A 22,400-nucleotide genomic window follows, 5' to 3' on the forward strand; every position below is an offset into this window, starting at 1 on the left:
ACGAGCAAAGAATTCAAGAAATACAGGGCTGAAAATTAAGGCAAGTTTAAGAATGATTATAGGATATGATACCCAATATTCTGTATCAGGGGCTGGCAAACTTTTTCTGTAAAAGACATACCGTAAATATTTTGGACTTTGTGGGTCACATATGATATGTTACACGTTGTTCTTTTTTGTTGCTATTTTTTTTACAGCTCTTTAAAATGTATTTAAAATGTAAAATGTACAGCTCTTTAAAACTATTCTTAGCTTGTAGTCTTTAGAGAAACTGGAGATGGGCTGGACTTCCCCCATGGGCTCTAGTTTGTTAACTCCTGCTATATATCAGTTGATGCATATGTTTGTGCATGAAAGAATAAGATAAAATGCATTCACAGAAGAGTCATAATAGTAACTACTTCTGACAAGAGACGGAGCAGGACAGGAATGGAATATAAGACAAAGGGTCATATTTGTTTGAAAGGTTTGATTTCTTTCATTAAAAAATCTGAAGCAAACATGAAAAAAATGCCACCAATGGTTCTGTTTGGGCTAATGGGTGCATCATACTTTGTTTTCTTATTCTTCATAGTTTTCTACGTTTAGAAAATATTCTCCAAATAGAAGAATATGCTAGAACAAAGCAGTCATCCAAAAGCCATTCATTCCACACCAGATCTGCTACTTTGCTCAGACTGAAAATGTTATTCATGAAACTCATTTATTCTTTGCTGCGTGAAGCACATTTTTGCTGAGCACCTGCTCTGGGTCAAGTGCTCTGGCTAGTGCTGTGGAAAGTACCAGATTCCATCAAACATGCAGATGTGGACCTACTCCTCAAGAGGCCTAAAGCTGGGCAAGAGTTCACACAGACGTAGCACCGCACATAACAAGGAATAATATTCGCCAAAGGAGATACTCAGGCCATGTGCCATAGGAGCTCACTGCTGGTTTGTGAGAAGTCTGGCATGCCATACCCAGGATGCTCAGCCTGGCACCCAGACACAAGAGAAAGCCACTGAAGGTGTTTGAGCAAGGACGTGGTATGACCAAGAAGACTGCTTACAAAATTGTTTTCAAGCAGTGTGTCTGTGAATAAGAGAAAAGGGAAAGGAGAAGCCAGCCATGAAGGGGTTTAGAAAAGGTGGCGCACTGGCTGTCTTCGGGAGGCCATAGGATTCTCTGACCACCCATCTGCCAAAGTCAATGACAACTGCTACAGCTGAGCTAGAGGCCCAAACTAGCGTCAATACCACCAGGAAAGGAAGAAACAGTGAAGTGAGGCTAGCAGTCGCTAGTGGGGGCCCTGGCTTGGTACATGACAGGTTCGTACAGCAGGTATCTGTGCACAGCCCCGGGAACCAAGGCCCACCCCACCAGAGTCACCATCAAAGCCAGTCTTGAGCTGCTCAATAACAATTTATCTTTCTTTTGAGGAACAGGTCTGAGCGAGCATTTCCAGGGGCGTAGAAAACACAGCAACATGCCAGTGGCTTATGAGGCAATCCCGTTTCTATATCCAAAGCCACGCCTGAGTGACCCCTTGGTGAATGTTCTGGCTCCACATGCTCTGGCCAAGAAGCCTTCTCTCTGAGGCTGATGCAGTATGCAGGGCCCTGCCACAGGCTCAGCTTTCGTCCTTCTGTAAATTAGACTTTTGTTGTTGTCAACGATCTTGCTTCTATGTTTCTGTTGCTTTTCCTCAATCTCCTCATCTAAAGACACTAGGTGGCCGCTGTCAGTTGCTGATTTTTCCAGCCAAGTCATGAAAGCACAGGTGTAAGAGGAAATCTAGAGAATTGCCCAAATGAGGTGCTGCCTCCACTGTAACCTCTACCTCATGGGTCTGTTAGGAGAGGATGAGAAAATGAGCACGAAAACACGTTATTACCAGCAAAGGAATACCCCCGGAGGTACCGTTCTAATTATTAAATGGCGTAAGGTAAAAAGTAAGCCACCCCTTAACTCTGAGATATAGCTAAATTCAATCAACAAGTCACAAATGAGATGAGAGATCTTTAGAGGCCTCCATTCAATGGATTCATCTCTCATGGCAAAGACAGTAGGGAGAAGATCTTGGTAATCTAATCAAATGTCCTCTTCACTGTAAGGAAATGTAGTGAAAGTCAAAGGTCCGGATGTATATGAGGCCAAACTGCTTACATAAAATAATAAGTCTGGTCTGAAAGGAAGTTGGGGAGAGGAACGGCAGTGAATATCTGCCTCTTCTGTGCACACCTAACCAGAAGGAATCAAGGGCTGCACTACTTATTTGGGCCATTTGGGGGCTGAGGTCAAGGCCAGAAAGATTGGCTGACATTGTATGTCAGACACATAGTCCTAGAGAGAACCAAGAGAAGAGTGGAGAAAATTCAAGCAGAGACCAATAGCAAATACAGTATTAATGAACCAAACTGGAAGTGAAAAGGCCAGGGTCTGAAGACAAGTAGGATTGATACGGAGTGAGATTATGACAGAAATTCAAGGTATTCAGGACTGGCCTACCCTGACTTTGCTTGCCACTGCCCACCCAGTGTAAATACAGAGTCACAAAGGACCAACAGCAATAACTGAGACTTTCCAGTACTGTCCAAAGGAAGGGCCTTTTGATCAAAAGGTTAAACACACACCCCTTAACAGGTTTCTCTCTATTTTAAAGAGGGGTATATCCATTGATACCCAGAACCATTAAGATACCCTAGCTGTAGTAAGGAAACTCCAAAATGTATTTGTCTTGCTGTTTCAGCAAGAAACATGTTCACCAGAAGACTCAGGATCACATGCTGTCATGCCAAATTCTTTTTCATTTTAAACTAATAATGGGTACCCAGGATTTGCATTAGTGTCTTCTAACTTGCTCAGCCTGGGCGCACATCATGAATAAACCAAATTTCCAGAAGTGAAAACTCAAGGACCAGCTAGCTCCCAGGACCAGGAGACAAGCCACACAGTGGTGCGGCCACCCTGGAAGCCAGGATCCTCAGACAACAATTCAATCAACATGTCACAGTACATCTACAAGGACAACATTTGCCTTTGGGGGGATGTTGAGCCAGTGATTACTGAAGCTTCATGGAAAAATACAAACGAAAAAACAAAGCATCACTGGGCTTTAACCTACTCAAGGTATCAATGTTTCATTCCAGAATCAGAAGTACTACCAGAGAGGGACAAACCAAGACATTTGCGAGTTCAGACGGAAGCATAACCAAGTCCCTCTCAAGAAGTTGAAGAAGAACCAATGTGGAAACCACTAACTTCTGTTGGGACTTTCTCTGATATTGTTTGGGTAGCCACAGAAACTTTGGATTACAAGCAAATAAATGCAGGAACACCCACATCTATCATAACACAGTGAGAGTGAAAAGAACAGCAGAACTACTATCCAATTCTTGGGACTTTTCAGGAGTTGAGGAGAAGTGGAGGTCTAGAAATGAAGGACTTTAAAGCCAAGCATAACTTCCACCAACCGACGGTCCATGGGAATGATAGCGGGCTACTTTCTTGGCCTCTTTGTGCTTTAACTCTCTTCAAATGCAAGACAAACTAAAAATGCTTATATTTCTTTACTGAGTGGTCAGTAAAAATCTTGAAATTGTAGGTGTTAAAAAAAAGCTCTAGTTTTCTCTGACTAAATTAAAAGATCACCTATTAATTTGATGCCCAATCTGCCAAAGATTGGTCAGGTCTCAGAAGTTCACTGACTGGCTGGCTGGCCATGGCTCATAACTGGCATGTCCCATTAAATATTTTAATGAAATATTTATGCAAATTTTGACATAATATAATGTGGCAAAACTCTTCTTTCCATTCCATGACATTAACCAATATATCTTAGGGTGATTACAATACCCAATCTGCTAACTAATTAGGGACTAATTAGTCAACTTGCGTATTTATGAATGCTTCCAGTTTCTTAATTGCAGGCTTGTAGAGTACAGGGAAATATTTGTGCCTGTCAACAGGCTGAAAAATACCAGAACACTGGATTACAAAGCAGTAATATTAAAGACTGGATAATAATAATCCTTCATGTCTTAATAGCATGTCAAAACATACATATAGCCTTTCTATCTATATTAACTTATTTGATTTTCATAACATCTCCTGGGATAAGCATGTTGGGACGTTTTTTAGCCTGGCAATAGTGCTTGGCATGTGGTATGCCCTCAATAAGTGCTGACTGAATGAATCGAATGAATGAATATTAAGTGCTCAATAAATGTTGGAATGATGGATGGATGGATGGATGGATGGATGGATGGATGGATATAATTTATTCAATAGAAAAAGGCTATACAGCTTGATCTTCTAGGACCATTCCAGCTACCCAACTTGATGGCTACCCTCTTTGCAAGGAAGGATACATTGAATTTTATAGCCAGTATACATGCCACAATGCTTTGGTCTCAATAAATTGGTAGAACTAATGTTAGCACATTTCTATACTCATTTCCCAAAGTAATAATACTCATAGAAAATTTTAAGTTGGAATGCTTTGCTCACCTCTTTCCCAATATTTCTAGAAATATGGAACATGCACAGCATGAGCTTTTATCCAAAATCACATAATTAATTTTTAACACAAAAATTTTTACCACAAAAAAATGGTGGCTGATGTATGAAACTGGAAAACCTACTTTTCTCCTCTGTGCTACCAATTTCCTGTGAGGATATCCTAGTTGTACTATAATGATTGAACATATAGAAAATCTCTTCTTTTGATCTTTCTTGATGCCATAGGGCTCCTCAATGCTCAGATTAAGATGGAGTTCTGAGGGACCTACTTCCCACTTACCTGAAATCCATCACCTTCTTTACTATATTCCAGCTGCCTCAGCTGAATGCAGGCTATCTTTTTATGGCAAAACTCCTTAGGAACAGGGATTTTCTTCTCCTTTCTTCAGTGGTGGTGGCAGCCTTCTATTTTTCCTTTTCCCTGGAAATTTCCTGTTCTACTCCTTTTCTGCTGAGTAGATGGTCTCTCTCAGTGACCACTTTTATTCCTGGATGGTCCAGACTCCTCTACCTTGAAAGCAATGGTCTTCACTCCTGGCTGCACTTTACCAACAGGTGCTGAAGAACACCTTAATATGCCAGTGCATGGAACCTACACCCAGGGGCTCTAATTCAGTTGATCCAGAATGGATCACCAAATACACAGACTTTCCTCCGGTGATTCTAATGGGTAGCCACGGTTAAGCACCATTACTATAAAAGAGAGCACCCCACAGTGCACAGTCCCAAGTATTCTAAGAACTGTCATAATAACAAATGATTGTTCTTGCTTAACCGAGCAAAAGAAAAGTCATAGGTACAACCTACTGCATCAGTCAGCACTGTGCAAGCCATGCAACAGGAACAAATAAGTCCCAAAAGGTCTCAGTGGCTTACAACAATAAAGGTTTATTCATCACCCAGATTGCAGACCCTTCACAGGTGAACTATGGGTCTGATCCTTGTCTTCTTCATTCCAGGACAAAGGCTGAAGGCAATTCCTCCACCAAGGACTTGACGGTCTAGGGGCAGAGAGAATAGGATGTAGCAGAATCTCAGGGCTGGTCTATGTGCCCTATCACGTTTCATTGACCAAAGCAAGGCTAAGTCTAGCCTTGGGAGTAAGGAGGGGCAATACTCTCACCAGAAAACTTCCGACACCAAAGCCATAATAGCAACTTGGCAAAGTGAAAGGGCTGAATGAAGATTTGGTTTTTCAAGAGAAAATGAATCTCTGCACTTCTGAAGGCAAAAGCAGAGGGGGAGGGGGAGGAGTAAACCTCTCTGCATCCATCATAGGCTTATGAAGATTAGTCACTCAAGTCATATTTCATGATGGATCTTGAAGATGTCAAGCAACTGTGGCTCTGGCAAGAGATGAGTAAGTGAAGCCCAGACAAAAGTGGAAATTTATTCTCTCCCTTCCTCTCAGCCTTTTAAGAGCTGGAAGGCCCGCACGGTTACAGGCAGATTCTAATGTGTTCGTTTCTTCATGGAGACCACTTAAATGGGGGAGGGGGGGCTCCAGAGTTCTTGTAGCAGGTGACATATACAACAGAACTAAAGACCATGAACAAGAAAGATGAAAACTTGGGAAAGTTGATCCTACAAAATGAGAGGAGCAAACGTTTGCTGCTAATCCACCATATCCCTCTGAAGGGGGACTCTCCCAGGGTTCACACAACACAGTGCAGCGAACAGGGTACGGGCACCCAGCTGACCACCTGCTCTCGTGCAGCCTGAGGCAGGCCATATCATAGCTTTAAGCCTCAGTTTCCCCATTTGGAAAACAAGACTTTGCCCACTTTGCTGGATTGAGAAAACAATCATAATAAGCGACAAAATATGCGTAGGTCTTCTCAGTGACAGCAATTTATTATTGCTATTTTTGTTGCCCCTCCTAGCCTGTAAGGCAGGCAGCATGGACATTATATGCATTTTACAAAGAAAGACACTGACGCTTTAAGGGGGAGAGCAATTCACCCAAGGTCACAGGTCTTGGCACTCCGCAAAAGGAGTAAGATGACCCTTATTCATCATCTGTTGACGAAGTAACTATGTTTCTTTTAAATTTTCTTATTTCTGCAAGGACAAGTGCTCATGATAGAATATTAAGTGGAACAAAGCAAAAAAAAAAAAAAGCAAAAATTGTAATTTTAACATGTATGCGTGTCATATATATCCATATCTTTAATTATATCTATCTATTTAATTATAATCCATTTAAAACACTTAGTATAGTTCCTAGTCCATTACAAGCACTAAATAAACCAGCCAGTATCCTTATCATTTTTATTATAACCATATATGCATAGAAAAAGACAGAAAAGAAATACTCATGGCAACAAGCTAATAATGATTATTTCTCAATAGAGATTGGTGGTGATTATGTTTCCTGCTTTTCAGCATCTTCCAATATTTTAACAATGTGTATTTCTTTTATAATAAAAATATATGCGTATCTGTTTTATCACATATATAAATTACCAAATCATTCCTAAAACACATGGAAGGAGCACAGATAAAATGAAGGATACATATTTCATTTCAGGGTAAGAAATGACTTTCTGTCGGAGAAGTCCGGAGAGAAAAGGAACTGCTGAGAAGGCAGGAGTACCCAGCCTTGGTAATGAGCCAACATCAGCTGCCTGGCTACTGGCAGGGAATTTATAAAAGGAGCTTGAGGGGCACCTGTGTGGCTCAGTCGGTTGAGCATCTGGCTCTTGCTCTCAGGTCATGATCTCACGGTTCGTGGGATCGAGCCCCGTGTCAAGCTTGACACTTGACAGCACGGAGCCCGCTGGGAATTTTCTTATTTTCTTCTTATTTTCTTATTTTCTTATTTTCTTATTTTCTTTCTTTCTTTCTTTCTTTCTCTCTCTCTCTCTCTCTCTCTCTCTCTCTCTCTCCCCCCCCCCCGCCCATGCTTGTGCTTGCTCTCTCTCTCTCAAAATAAATATATAAACTTTAAAATGAATGAATGAATGAATGAATGAATGGATAAATAAATAAATAAATAGCTTGAGCTGATAACTCTGAGACTGTATGGCATTACGAGGCATATTTAGACATCAGGGTATTTATACTTCAGGGAAGGGATCAGTTTCATAATTTGCAGGGTCTAGGGTAAATTAAAAATGTGGTCCCTTCTCCAAAAAACATTAGGAATTTCAAGACAGGGATTGCAGAGCGTTAAACCATGTGCAGGACCCTTCTGGGAACAGAGCAGTGAATGACTACACAGGCCACACGTCCATGAAGCTGGCCAGGCTGCAGAGTCTGCAGTGTGAAAGTCTTGTTTACTCAAGATGATTTGGACACGCCAGTTGTCTCCTCAAAGCTGATTAAGGGGAAAAACTCAGCATTTCAGGAGGACTTAAAGAATCTAAAGCATATCCTAACCATCAAAAATCCTTTTTTATGATCTCCTTTACACTACAAAGTAAATCAAAGAAGTTACTTTCCTGAGGGAGGTTCCTGGTGAAAAATGGTGAACAGACCGCAGACATTTATCACTTATATTCTACATAAAACCCAGCCAGGATGAAAGCAAAGGAATGACAAGAAAACAAGACAAATCGATCAAAAGAGGCAACAACAGCAGATCAGCAATTTCGGCTCCATTCTGGAAAAGTGAAAGTAGGTACAGAGCTAGTATCGGACTCAGCAGATTAGAGAAAGTTACAACCAAAATGTCTATAGATGAAAACACCACCAGGAAGTGACCTGGTTTGGCCTGCAGAATTCCTGAGTTTCAGCATTTAGAAGTACCAGGAATGACGGAAGGCTGGAGTAGCTGGATGCTGGCAGGAAGACAGAAAAGAGAGAGGCAGGACCTACGGAACCCCTTTCTCATGCCCAGGAAGACCAGAGGTTTATAACTGAACCACAAATGATCACTCTGGATTCAGGGTCATCAGAGGTAGCCAGGGCTGGTTAACATGATTTTAAGTCAAATGAAAGTCTAAATACTGACCTGTGAGACTTTAATAGAATATCTAGAGAGAAAGCACAGAATATAGACTGGCTCCTCAAAACAAGAACAGCCTGCCACTGAAAAGGAACACTCAGAAAACAATGAAGGACTCTTAGAAATTAAAAACATCACCATCAAAATAAATAATTCAGCAGAAGAGCCGTAAAATAAAACCAAATGAATTCACAGGACAAAAGGACAAAGAATAGGGAATGGAAAGATTTTTTTTTTTTTTAAATAGAGGCTCTGTGAGAAAGCTCAACGCTCCATGCAAATGAGTTCTAGAGAGAAAGAAGAGAAAACTGCGCAGGAAATTCTTGGAAACACAAGAAAACTCCCTGAAACTGAAAAATACGAGAATCCCGTGGAAAAAGGCAAATCACAGAAGATCAGGAGTCAGAACACCATTGAATTTCCCTATAGCTATACTATAAAACAGAACATAGTAGATGAAGGATCAATATTCTGTTTAACATCTAGAATGCAGACATTCAAACTCTTAGTCAACTATGAGAGAAGAGTAAAGACATTGTCATATATGCAAGGTCTCAAGAAATTTACTCTCCATACATCTATTTCTAGACAGTTATTTGAGGATGCACTCTAGTTAAACTACACATGACTGCAAGGGAAGAAAGAAACAGGAGATCCCACATGGGAGAAGAATAAAGAAAAACCTAAGGAAGGTGGCTGTGTAGCCTAAAAAGAAATCATAATTCTACTGCAAAGGCAGAAGGCTCTGGGGGAGAAGTCTTGAGAAAATTTTTAAGAAACTGATTGTTTGAGGTGTGTCTGGGTGGCTCAGTCAGTTGAGCATCTGATTCTTTTTTTTTTTTTTTTAACGTTTTTATTTATTTTTGAGACAGGGAGAGACAGAGCATGAACAGGGGAGGGTCAGAGAGAGGGAGACACAGAATCTGAAACAGGCTCCAGGCTCTGAGCTGTCAGCACAGAGCCTGATGCAGGGCTTGAACTCACAGACCGTGAGATCATGACCTGAGCCGAAGTCGGCCGCTTAACCGACTGAGCCACCCAGGCGCCCCGAGCATCTGATTCTTGATTTCAGCTCAGGTCATGATCCTGGGGTTGTGGTTGTGAGATCCAGTCCAATGTTGGGCTCCATGCTGAGCATAGAGCCTGTTTAGGATTCTCTCTCTCTCTCTCTCTCTCTCTCTCTCTCTCTCTCTCTCCCTCTGCCCCTCCCCTGCTCACTCTCTTTCAAAAAAATTTTTTTTAATTTAAATTAAAAAAAATCTGATTGAGCTCAATAGTAGGCCTGTAGCAGAGATGTTCTGGCCTTCTGAAAAAAATATACACATCTCAAGATATACATATCTTAGTAAGACCATAGGAAAACCAAGGCAACGTGGGGAAATACCACAGATCCAAAGAGTTATGGACTAGGGAAATAGTACAAAGTCATATAAAGAAGGAGACAAGGTTATTCTGCAGTACCTGGCTTAGCAGTGAACAATATTTGCATAGTGATCACTGGAGAAAACATATGTTAAGTAGGAAAAGGGAGGTTGTGGAAAAGAGTAGCAGTGTTCATTCCTCAACCACCAGAAAGTATTATGGAGCAGAAGGTAATTGCTCAAATTATTAATATTTGACCCCTATTATATATATGCGTTACTAGGATGAAAATTAAAATTGAGACATTAAAATATAAACAATTAAAAACAAATGTCATTCTAATACTCAGGGTATGCTAATTTCCATAACATACAACCCCCAGGTTTTGGTGACTTTATCACAGACGAAGGTCTCGGTCTCATTCAAGCCACAACCCCATGGTATGTGGCCAGTGCTCTGTACCTTCCAGAGACCCAGGAACCCAAGACTCTCCCTTCTCTTGGCTCGTCAGTCTTTAAAATATGTCTGCTGCTGAATGGAAAGAGACCGAAATGGAATCACTCAGGGGGCTAGTGACCAGGCCAGAAGCAGTGGACACCACTTATGCTCAGGACTGGTTACACGATCCTAATCCACTTCAGCGAGGCTGGGATGTGAAATCTTTCTCTGTGCTCAGGTTTGGTGAGCGCTCAGTACTTTGCTTGGGCATTTCAACACAAATAAACTAAACACAAATAAGCTGTTTAGGAATGCTCAGAGGCACTGGTTCTCAACCAAGAGGAGACTTCGCTCTCCAGGGGACATTCGGCCCTGTCTGGAGACATTCTGGTTGTCACGAAGTGGGGGGGTAGTACCGGCACCTACTGGGTAAACACACACTGCAACAAAGAACTACTTGGGCCAAAATGTCCAAAGCGCTGAGGTTGAAAATTCTTGCTGTAGACCCCATGTTTTCTGGGATTTCTGATAAGTAGAGATTAACACCATTGGGAGCAAAGAGTTCTTGTCTAAGAGTCAGAAGCTCCCGCTTCGCCCTTCCGTAACTCTGTGTGGCCTTGCCCAAGTCATCAACACTCTCCTCACTCACTTTCCTCTCTGGTCACATAGAGATAGTAAAACTTGTCCAGTCGTTGTCATGCTTCTTTGAAGGGTCAGTTGTACATGTATGGAGGCTATAAAAAAGGCAAGAATTCATTCATGCTGTAGTTTCAGGGGCCATAACTAGAAAGAAAAATATGTCATTAATGAAAAGTTTATCAATACTGATTATTCCATGGTGTTACTAAATGACAGAGTCACTGAAATCAAATGCTCACTGAAATCAAATGCTCAAATGCTCAGTAAGTAAACAGGAGAGGAAATCGGACCCAGCTAATCGATAGGATTACCACAACCACAGTTCCCAGATTTCCTGGGGCAGTGTCATGACAAATGGCAATGCTTCATGTCATTCACATGTTCTGAAAAGCACATTAATTCCGTGTACAAGCTAAAATCCCAAATGGCCTCTTGTACTCGACACAGCCTAGAAGTCTTTTGTCAAACCTGGGTCTCTATTTTTAGTTCAAGGCAGCATCGATCATAGATAGGGGAGAAATATGCTCACCTTGTTTTTTATTCTACTCCTGGTTTCAGAGTTGATGTTTAATAATTATTTGTTGATTGCACAGCTGAATGAATATAAAAAGAAACACACACATACGCTACAATTTAATTCAGCCATGCTGTGAGGTCTCCGGGAAGAACCCTACTTCTGTTTCTTTGCATATTTGCAATGACTCACACATAAATGACACTCAAAAATGCTGAATTAACTAATTATAATTACTAAAATTAATTTCTTGAGCGAAATTTCTGCTAGACGTAATTTATGATAAATGTAGGGAGGTATTTATGAGATCATTTTATGAGAAGCATAGGAGAAAGTACAGACTTCTCCAGGCTAGAAAACGCATCAGACAATATTTAAACACTGGAAGCACTAAAGAGGACAACGCACAGGCAAACATACAATTTATCATAGTCATATCATTGGTCAAGTAGGCGTAATGCGGCTTTCGTAAAGGGATGTGATAAAAGCAGTCTGTGGTCATCCAGAAAGCTGCCTGGAAGTGGCAGGGCGTAGGCTAGGGCTCCTAAGATTTGAAGAGACTATGGACAGGTGGGGGACTTCAGGGAGCCAAGCCCGAAGTTAGGGGTAGGAAGGGAGCAAGCACATTAAAGGATCAGTGCATTATTAGAAGTCCACAATTCTCAAACAGACCGAGGAAGCTGCATTCTATTTTTTAATACAATATTTCAGACAGAAAAAGCATAATGAAAACACTTGGAGTCTTATAGCCCAGACATAGTATATATGGACATTTTCCTGTATTTGCATCAGAATTATCACATAAAGAACAAAAACATGGCACACACAGTTGAGATCCATGTGTCTCCCAACTCCAAGCTGATGAGCCTTCCTCTTTCCAGGTTAATACCTTGTAAGGTTAGTGTCTATCCTGAAGTCTGTATTTGTATACGGTTACGACATTTGTACATATTTGGAAATAAAATATGTGCAACTTTTTCCAGTTAAAAGTAGTTAATGGCATCATACTGATCACCCTCTTCTGCAACTTGTTTCTTTGATCAACATTTTACTCCCGGGTTTTCCATGTTGACATATGTCATTCTGGTTCATCTATTTTTAGAGCTCTCTGGGATTCATTCCATAAATGTGCTACAAATGCTTTATTCATTCTCCTGACAATGAATATTAAGGTTGTTTCCAAGTTTGGTCAGTGTGTTTGCTTTTGCTCTAACAAATGATGTCACCAGGAACATTCTTGTATATGTGTGACATTTATGAGTAGTGAGTCCTTAAAAGTATAATTGCTGAATTATAAAATACATGTATCTTCAAGCTTACAAGAGACTGAGAAATTGCAATCCAAAATGGCAACGCTCATAAACATTCTCACCAGCAAGTCTGAGTTTGTTTGTTTCACATGTTTGTCAGTACTAATCCTATCAGATATTTTAACTTTACCTACGGAATGGGTTTGAAACCTCATTTTTCCCTAATGAGATTAATTTTTTTCATGTCTGTATGGGCTACTCCAGTTTCCTCTTCTGCAAATCAATGGACCATATTCTCCACTGCTCTTTTATTGGTCTTCTCTTTTTCGTATAGTTCTTTATTATTGGACATAAATCTTTTCTTATTTGTAGGGTAAACAACTTGACAGAATTTGTTGCCTGACTTTTTACTTTTTTAAAGTACATTTTATTTACTTAAGAATTTTTGGGGGGCACCAGGGTGGCTCAGTTGGTCAAGTGTCTGACTTTGGCTCAGGTCATGATCTCACAGTTTGTGACTTCGAGCCCCACGTTGGGTTCTGTGCTGACAGCTCAGAGCCTGGATCCTGCTTCAGATTCTGTGTCTCCCTCTCTCTCTGCCCCTCCCCCATTTGTGCACACACTCTCTCTCTCTCTCTCTCTCTCAAAAATAGGTAAACCTTTTAAAAAAAGTAAAAATAAATAAATAAAATAATAAAAAATAACAATAAATGAAAACAAAGAGAATTTTTTTTTTTTACTTTCTATTATTTCACAGTAATTTTCCCAGGCAAAACAAATCTAGTTGTCAGAAACAGTTGCTGGGAGAAAGGGGCAGAACAAAGGAGGAACTAATGACCTTTGCGGCAGAGACTTATAAGCTATCTCAGTCAGTTTCCCTAGGAAAGGGTGAGATGAGTATCTTTAAGGTGCTAACGAATTGGGGGAGTTCTCTGAGGACATACAGAGGGAAAAGTCAGGCAAAGATGTGAGCTACGGCCTCTGCCTGATCCCACGGCATAGTCTGAAGTATGAATGACATCACAGACTTCTCCCATCTTGAAGCAAGAAGTGTTTTGGACACGCAAATCAGTTCCTCATTAGCTGGAGGCTCCTGCTCACTCTCTCCAAACCCAGCAAGAGAGAATAGCACCCCAGACCTTTCCAGACAAGGCAGCTCCCGTCAGCAGAGCAGAAAGGGACGCAGGTAGGAAGCACCGGCAGCCCCAAGTCACAAGCGGCCCACCCCATACGGCGGAGCTCTGCGGGACACCAGATGGGATCTACCGCCCGTGAGTTAGACCCTTGCGTCTCACTACCACCATGCAGCATAGGAAACGTCACCTGCAATTTGGGTCACAGTGAAAGGAGCCTGAGATGTGCCGACAGACTTGCTCAAGGACCACACTAATACTCAAAGAAACCCCAAATTCAGACTTTCTTGCTGCCGACTCCAGAATTTGTGCCCTATAGAATTTTCCACGGCAGCCCCTCTCTGAAAGTCGTACATACTTTATTTTAACCTTCATCGGTTAGTAACAGACTGCACCAGGGAAGCTTTCCTTCTGCCTGACGGTGGTTGCGGTTGCCTTCCTTTGGCACCAGGAGAGGAACTGCAGGGTGAACAGATTGCCCGAGTCAGGTGGGGGGAGGAGGAACACGCCCCCAGGCTCACCTTCTCTGAGCACTCTATTCGCACCACATCCTGGTGCCCTTCCCTGGAAAAAATGGCAAAAGGGCTCACCTCCCTGAAAACAGTTAGTACCTGAAGGAATCCAGGCTCACTTTAAGGAAATCCATTGCGAAGAAATTTAGTTTCATGACTTGATGTTGAGGAAATCCTCTGATTTCATACGTGACTCTCTTTGTAGTGTCATAAAGACACGGCTAGGGGAAAATGGCACCTGGACCCCTTATAAATTAAAGGTCAATAGAGCTGAGGTTTTAACCCTGTCACCTGGCTACAAATCGAAATTGCCACAGAACTTTGAACACGTATTGTTACAGGGAAGGTCTGCACGGTTCAGCGAGACACTGTTCATCTTTGTGCTTAATACTTATTGAGATTCAAAGACGCCTCACCGTCCACGCCACGACAAACGCCACTCCCCGCTGCACGCCAGCCACACACGTGTTGTCTCACTTAACGCAGCAAACGATCTGGGAGCGTGCAGTGTTTGTTTCGGCTGCTTTCCCTCATGACAATTTACTCCTGAGCCACCCTGCCATTTGTAAAAGCAACAGACAAAAGATTTGCCAGATGGTTTGGGGATCCGAGGGTAGGCAATGTTTCTACACAATATGTTCTGCTGGGTTACAGACGACACAGGCACTGAGGCAAGGTGACTGTGATGGGAGTTCCCACAGCATGGCAAAGAATTCCATTTGTTCACTACAAACAGTGTCCCCCACACCACCATGAGGACCGCAAGAATCTGAATTACCCTTCCTTCTCTAAACGACACTGTTCCCCGTACACCAAAAGAGGTGCCACTGAGGCCGTGCGCCGTTTATAAAGGGGGACGTTCCACTGTACCCACATGCTGCAGTGATCAGTATTCAGCACTCCAATTAAATACCGCAAAGTTAAGTGGTAGTAAAATTAAAATGGAGTCGCAGAATGGAAGGGAATCTCAAACCAGGTGCAATTACACTCATTTTTATACCAGGCTCTTAAATTTTAATGTTTTTTTATGGGCCCCTGAATACATGAATTATACAAGATTCATATCTTTTCAAATGAATTTCAGCTTCCCCCAAAATTCCCTAGTGTCACAGAGATAGTACAGTGGACAACATAATTAAAGAATGGAGTTGATGGGGGGCGCCTGGGTGACTCAGTCGGTTTAGTGTCTGACTTAGGCTCAGGTCATGATCTCAAGGTTCATGGGTTCGAGCCCCGCATTGGGCTCTGTGCTGAACTCTTGCTCAGAGCCGGGAGCCTGCTTCAGATTCTGTGTCTCCTTCTCTCTCTGCCCCTCCTCCACTTGCACTCTGTCTCACTCTGTCTTTCAAAAATAAATAAATGTAAAAAAAATCAAAAATAAAGAATGGAGTTAAAAAACCGACCGGTAGGTATTACACTGAAGAAACCTCTACGTAAAAATCGTTGCATGTAGAGCAGATCCATAAAAACCCAGGCTCATGAGAAAGACGTTGAATGAAATTTGACACGTCAGTTTTGTTTGTTTTCTTCTGATACCTTCAGGATCACCTCTGCCTACAGGACTTCCTATCACTGGGTCCCCTTGCTATCCTCTGAGGACCGTTTTATATTAAGTATTTATAACTCGTGTTGCTCCGGCTGATCAAGGTCCCTTCAGATTCTCAATCAATTTATACCTGGCCTCATAGGGGAAATAAATTCTTTATGTCTTCATTCATTTACTCCTTTGTTCCTTCATTCTACCCTGGGCTGAGGGTGTGGACACTGCCACATACTAGCATCAAGTACTTAACCTCTCTGTGCCTCAGTTTCTTCATCTGTAAAAGGCAGTAATGAATAAATTAATTAGTATGCATCCTTTACTTACAAGATGATTGTGAAGGTTAAACATGTTAATTGTTATAAATCTATGAGGACAATGTCTGCTATATAATGACTATACAAGGTAGACATCATTATTATTCATTCAACAAATATTTTCTGAGCATCTACGTGTGTCAGGCACTGACACATCTGTGATCAGAAGCCCCATCTCTGACCTCAGAGGGCTCCCCTGATCCCAGCTCTTTCTTGCCCCTACCCTCAGAGATGCTAGATAACAGAAAAGGGGCTAATATTTTATGAACAAGTTTCACCTAGAGTAAGTTAACAGGGCAGAGTATATGCATATGTTACTACGCTTAACAGTAGCCACGATAATTATAATACTCTCCCCTTAACGAGCACTTACAGAAAAGTCTGTGACATTATTTACTTTTTATTTTAATTATATCAGTGCTTCTTTCATGATAGTTATTGTTTTCTATCTTCATATTTTTACCCTTTCTCTCCTCAAATTAAGTATCCCAGTCTGTCTGTCTATTCCATATTTATTTCTATACATCTGGCAAAGAGTTGTTTGAGGCAGCTTACCATAAAGGCACTCAGGCTGAAAATTTTCAAATAAGGCCACACACACACACACACACACACACACACACACACACACACAGAGAGAGGGAGAGGGAGAGGGAGAGGGAGAGGGAGAGGGAGAGGGAGAGGGAGAGGGAGAGGGAGAGGGAGAGGGAGAGGGAGAGGGAGAGGGAGCGGGAGCGGGAGCGGGAGCGGGAGCGGGAGCTGGAGCTGGAGCGGGAGCGGGAGCGGGAGAGGGAGAGACAGAGAGCAAAGAAACAACTGTATCCAGAGAGTTCGTTAAGGAACATACAATAGCTATGTGCAATACTTAGTTCTGATATCCCTAGCAGCCAGGGAAAACAAAGAAAAAAAATGATGAATCAAAGGACTCAAATGATTCATTGGGGGAAACAGTCTCTCTTCTGTGGTTACTTTATGGCCCTCAACTCTGAGATTAACCTACCAGAGGAAGGTGGTCTTCATAGAAGAGGTTTGGGTAACAAAGCAAATGATGTCCTCTGCAGCACCCCCACCCACTCCCCAAGTGTCCACATGGTATCTCCCCCACTGCTCTGTCAAATCAATCCCCCAGGAATCTGAAGGACATGAAGCAGGTGACCTGGATTTTATTTTTTAAAGGTGGCTTGGGTTTTTAAAAAGACAATTGCCTAGAAAACCTTGAGAAAAGAAGCGTGAATCAATCCCTCAAATTACCTCCTCCAATGTCAACATCTTAGCTGTACTTAGCTGTATTTATAACAGGAGCAGGTGGTGGTCAAATCAAGACTGTAATGCAAGGGAGAATTTAAAGTGCTTCTCTTCAATGCAGTCCTTGTAAGAACAATCATCTAATCTCCATAGGCCAAGTGCACAGAGGGCAAGGTGAAAGTGCAAATGAGTGATAGTTATTTCCAACCCTGGGCTAAGAATGCTGTATACATCATCTTTCATTCAATCATCCCTACAGGATTTTTTTTTTTTTTTGGTCTTTCCTGTTGATATAATTATTATCAATCCACTGCAAGTGAGGAATACAGAGCAAAGGAAACTTAAGCAACATTCCCAATGCCATAGAGCTCTTACATGGCACAGGTGGGGTTTAAATCCTGCACTTGGATTCCAAAACTGATACTTTTTCCTATTCTCAAGCTTTCCCCAGGATTTTATGGTGAACATTAAAGAAATAAACAAGTTTGTAATCACAGCCTTAGTGCGACTGCATCAGTACAGAGATGAATAGGGGCTCAGAGGACCTGACTTCAAGCTACGAGATCTTGAGTTTCTTGGTTATCCTCTCCGAACATCATTTTATTCATCCATAAGGTGGAAAATATAATGACTCATCTTCAATGATGTTATGAAGGTCAGAGATAATGTGTAAAGAGCCTGGAATACAGTAGATATCCAACAAATGGGAGCAACTACAGTTATGATTTAAGAGCACTCCTGGTCCACATTGTAGAAGGAGACATTACTGTTCTCGGAAAGTAGCAATGGATCTACTTAACGACGCAAAGACATGGGAAAAGGTGTGTAAAACATCCTGGATGAAGGGAAAAGAAAGAGTAGGATGGGAAGGAAGTAGACGTTTACTTAACATCAAATAGGAGCTAAAAGATTTACTTACACATCCCATTTAGCCATTCCAACAACTCAATACACAAGATATCATGCTTTTTTTTTTCCTGCCAGAAAAGTAAATTAACGCTTAGAGAAGTTAATCAATTTGTTCAAACTCACCATATGGTAAATGGCAGAACTGAGATTTACGTTCAGGTCCCTCGATCCCACACCCATTGCCCCGAACTATCCTATGTGGCATCTCAATTAATCAGGAAAAAAGCTCCCGTGCGCATCAATGTGTTTTTCCATCTCTCTTTAATATCGCCGGAGATCCTGGAGAACTAGATTTTCCTCTCGTCTCAGCCACTAACTAGAGATGCAGCCACAGCCTTCGCTCAGTCTCCATTCCCCCATTTCTAAAATGAAGCAGTGAGTCTACAGCATTTCTGAGGCCCTTTTCAGCCTTAACATTTTATGATGATTCTTTCCCCCATCCAAAGAACTCTGCTGGCAATACAGAGTGAAGACACAGCACATATGTACGAAAGTTACTCCGTTTATATTAAATTCCACATTCCTGCAGGGATATGTAATGTCTGTTGCCCTTCGGTCGACTCTATACTTCAGTGTTTGTTTACAATCATTGGAGCATGAACAGCTATTTTTAAACCTGGCTTTTCATGTAAGAGGGTTAAAACTCAAACTGAATTTGATTTGTTGGAGAATTCAAATCCTCAGGATTATGGCAGAGAAAAAGAGAAATGTAAGTCACTTTAATTACCCTTTGACTGTCCTCCCTGCACACCCACCCCCCATAATTCCACTAGCAAAGATGCCATTGGTTGAGCTGACTGTATCCGGGGCAGAGAAGTCTTCACATTGGTGACTGATGACCAAAGGTCTTGGGGTTGTTTACTTTACATTTTTGTTCAAAACAACAGGAAGTAATGTTTAGGAGGCAGCTGGCTTGGGAGTCAGCAGCAAATCCGGAGATTTGCACAGCTGGGCAAAGAGAAACATATAGCTTTCAGTTTTTCAGCTGAATTTTTATCTATCACGCTCTCCTTTACAGAATACAGGCTTTGAAGTCACACGGATGCCTGTTCAGCACTTACTGGGAGAACGGCCCGGTAGAGAGCAAGGCACGTAGTAGGAATGTAACACACATGCCTTCCTTCTCCCTTCTGTTACTAACATGGGTTTTGTTCTGCTTTGTTTTTGTTTTTGTTTTTACTGTTTATTTATTTTTGAGAGAGACAGTGAATGGAGGAGGGGCAGAGAGAGAGGAGGAGACACAGAATCCGAAGCAGGCTCCAGGCTCTAAGCTGTCAGCACAGAGCCTGATGCGGGGTCCGAACTCACGAGCAATGAGATCATGACCTGAGCTGAAGTCGGACGCTCAACCGACTGAGCCACCCAGGCGCCCCAGTTCTGCTTTGTTTTTAATGTGGGCCCATCTGCAGACCTCAGTACAGAACATAAGGTCCCTGAGAGCTGGGATTGCTTGCTTGTCTCTCTTGACCGTCTCCCTATCACTACAGCCTGGAAGAGCATCTCACTCATAGTGGTTTCAATAAATATTGAATAACTTACTGATGGTTTACATTCCTGGAGCACTTCACAGAAGAATGAGATAAGAATGTTACCAAGCTGTTGCACAGGATAGGGAGTGACTGCTAATAGCGTGGGGGTTCTTTTGGGGGTGGAAAACATCCTAAAAATTGATTGTGTTGATGGCTGTACAACTCTGTGAATGTACTAAAAATCACTGAGTTATATACTTTAAATATGTGAATTATATGGTATGTGAATTATATCTCTATAAAGCTATTCTTTAAGAGACTTTTTAAACCCCTCCAAACTGCACACGTTCATGAACATCCATATTTAGACTGGAAGTTGACACCAGTGATCTGAATAAGCTGTGGAGCAGCCGGTAGCCAAACGAACTGGGAGAAATGGATTAAGAAAGAGGAGAAGAAATATAGCATCCCATTCAGGAAAGAGATGCCCCTACAGTTCTGTCCTAATGAAAACATGCTCTTTCCCTCCCTATACTTAGACTCTTCTCAAGACGAGCCTGATAAAGATAATGGACACAGGTGGAAGGGCCAGGCGTCAGAATTTCAAGCCTTTTTCTTATATACTAACTCATTCCAAACAGTAACATGACAAGCTGTCAGATGAAAATCTCTTGGCTTCCAACATGGCTTCCGAACTCATGAGTTTTCAGCATTGCCAGGAAATCTTGAGTCCTGATTATCTGATCAACTCTTTCTTATCAGAAATCACATACTTTACATACGGCACACACTCTAGAGGCATATTTTTAAACGCTTCATTCATATTCATCTACCGTTTAGTATTCACCAGACATTGGGCTAAGTGCTGGAGACTGAACCATAAAACGCAGGACTGAGAGTTAATACTTACGGAGCATGCCACATGCTTCATAAGGATTGACCCAGTCCATTATCCTAGTAAGTGTTTAAGGCAAAGACTAATATCATCATGAACCCCACTGAAGAGATGAGAAACCCGAGAAAGTTGAGAAACTTGCTTAAGGTCACACCACAAGGAAGTGAAGGATCTGACATTATGTCAAAGCAGGCTGTCTCCAAAGCCTGAGCTGCAAACCTCTACTCTAACTGCCTCCCATGTTGAAGCTGGGACACGGCCAATCTGGGAGCAAACACCTAGGTGTGATACAACATGCCGAGTGCCATGTCTGACTGATGAACAAGGTGCAGTCAGAGGGAACACGGTGCTCACATATTAATTAAATCTCAGAATTTTAGAGCTGAATGCAACACAGAGATCATTTTCTCTAACTCTTTTGTCTTTCAGATGAGGAAAATGAGGTCTGGACAGAAGCAATGACTTGCTCAGTGTCTCAGAGCTTATATTAGTCATTGAACTTGATCTCATGTCTCTTAAGTTCCAATACTTGTTCACTAATTTATTCAAAAATATTTGTGCCAGGTACTGTGCTCTTTTCACTACACCCTACCGCACATACCAATTATAAAGATGAGAAATTATTTTAAGCAACATTAAAAAACAGACATAATTTCGTATTTAATCATGCAAAGATCATACTGTCCAATGACAACTTTGCAAATTTGTCAAATCACTGTTTTGAGGCATAAGAGCAGGGAAAAGAGTGACAAAGAGAGAGAAGGGGGCGGATTATTGCCTCGTTGACTACATGTTGGGCTGATCTATCCCCACTATTTCAAGTAGCCTTCTAGATAATCCTATTGTATATTAGTAATTTGCCATTTTTTTAATGATGAAACAGGTTCCCAAAAAAATCTAAATAATTTTGCACAAAGTTACAAGACTAATAAGCAGGCGGGGAAATATACATTTGAGCCCTGCTTTTAATAACTGCAAAGCCCAAATTCTTTTCTTTCCCATGCTGATTTCCAAGCTCAATAACTAGGTAAGTCTGCTATCTCTGAATAGTATGGATTCTTTGCATTAATCATTACATAAATTATAGTTAGGTTCAGAGTACCATAAAGGCGGCAAGGTGGATAAAATGACCTTTTTTCCTTCCAGCCCTACTTGTCCACAAACATAAAATGTCATCTTCAAACTCTCTATTTTACTCCCCGCCTCACCCGCTCTTTTTCTTAGACATGCAACTTTAAAATGTCTTCTTTAGCACAGCCAGCTGCCATGGAGACTTGAAAGCAGGTGACCTGGCCAAGAGATCTTATCAACTGATTTTTAATGAAGGTTTCTTTCCTGAATGCCAAGTATAGGAGATGAGTTGAAAATGGGCATTTCCAAATGTTAGAGAAAGCCAAAGACATCCTAAGGCACTTAGATTTCTCAATCAGCCCTTTCTTTATCCATGCCAAAGGTCACCCTGAGAAGGTGCCTGATGGCAGACATTATTTTGCAGTGGCTCAAGGACTTCTAAGGTCACATATGTTTCTTTTCACCTTTCCAAAGAGTTTTCTTAACTCAGGGGTCAATATATTCCTCCTTAATCATATACAAAGGTGGTGAACTTATACTCTGTCCATAATTTTTGAACAATAATGTTCCAATTAAAATTTGCAGTGGGTTATCTTTGGTTTACTACTGTTATCATTTAGCTCAGTGGTTCTCTGGCTTGTCTACACATTGGAATCA

The 22,400-nt window shown here is 41.6% G+C and overlaps 1 long non-coding RNA gene across 3 annotated transcripts in view; it reads right to left on the reverse strand.

Annotated features, from left to right (window-relative positions):
* The window catches only part of LOC132664519 (uncharacterized), a 398,084-nt gene that overhangs the window by 219,202 nt on the left and 156,482 nt on the right, over positions 1 to 22,400 (reverse strand). The gene's annotated exons all lie outside the window — the stretch shown is intronic.

Source organism: Panthera onca, chromosome F2 (assembly GCF_046562875.1).
Source record: "Panthera onca isolate mPanOnc1 chromosome F2, mPanOnc1 haplotype 2, whole genome shotgun sequence".
NCBI lineage: Eukaryota > Metazoa > Chordata > Mammalia > Carnivora > Felidae > Panthera > Panthera onca.